Below are 1190 nucleotides of genomic sequence, written 5' to 3' on the forward strand. Positions count from 1 at the left end.
CGCCTCTTTGGACCTCAGTTACCTCCGCTATAAAATGAAGAGTCTGAGAATATCCAGCCCTGAGGGTGGGTGACAGGGCCACCATGTTGCTTGGCTTCAAGAGGCACCGTTCACAGCCTCATGTGTAATACCAACGATATACGGGAGCGCCCCCTGGAGTTGTGCAGAGCACAGCACAGGCGGTCATGCTCAGTGGCCCTGGCTGAGGAGAGATCTTGCTTTCCAATCCATGGGCGCGCTCAGAGCTCATGAAAGGCTGCTCATGGTTACCATCATCGCCACTGTCATCTGGAAGAGCCAATGACCTTGTCTTTAGAAGCAACAAGGAATGGGAGAAGGGAAGGGAAAAGTCACCTTGACATGAGTTGCATTTCTGTAATTAAAGTGAGCATTCAGTTTAAAAAAAAAAAAGGAGGGATCAGCAGTTGGCGTAATGGCTATGTCACTGAACTCCCAGGGAGTCGAGTACAGTTCACGTCCCGGACCCGGTGGTTTAAACTCACGCCGGATGCATGTGCGTGCATGCCCAGGATCCCGAGAGGAGAATGGAGGAGAAGGGATTGCGGTGTGGCCATCCCTCCTGGGGGAGATTTCTCGCTTTCTGTCTCTCTGTCTCTCTCTGTCTTTCTGGTAAGTGCACACACTTTATAGCAAAAACCTCTCCAAAAAAGAGGAAAACGCACATATAAGAGCAAACAAAATAACAAAAACAATGATCCCACCAACAGAAATAACCGCTGCTGACATACGGTGTGTTTTTCCAGACTTTTCTTCGCCGTCTGCTTCTTTTCCTTGCTAATACATTGGGCATGCATACCCATGTGGTCCATTTTCATCTGCAGCTTTAATGAAAAGGCTGCAGCCAGTGATAAAGATGTGGTCCCTAAGTGGCCTGGTTTCAAAGGCCAGTCCTGCCACTTACCCGCTGTATGACCTCGGGCAAGAGTTAACCTTTTCTGTGCTTCAGCTTCCTCGCTGGTAAAATGGAGCAGAGAAAAAAATACTCTTTTAAAAAATGTATTTATTTACTTTTTTAAAGATTTTTGCCATAGGGTGTGTGCACTCACCAGAGAGAGAGAGAGACAGTGAGAGGGAAACTGAGAAATGACCCCACAACTCCTTCTCCTCCGTTCTCCTCCTGGGGTTTTGGGTGCGCGCGCATATATGCCTGGTGTAATTTTCACGCTGGC

This window comes from Tupaia chinensis, unplaced genomic scaffold, assembly GCF_000334495.1.
Source record: "Tupaia chinensis unplaced genomic scaffold, TupChi_1.0 Scaffold000704_1, whole genome shotgun sequence".
Classification (NCBI taxonomy): domain Eukaryota; kingdom Metazoa; phylum Chordata; class Mammalia; order Scandentia; family Tupaiidae; genus Tupaia; species Tupaia belangeri.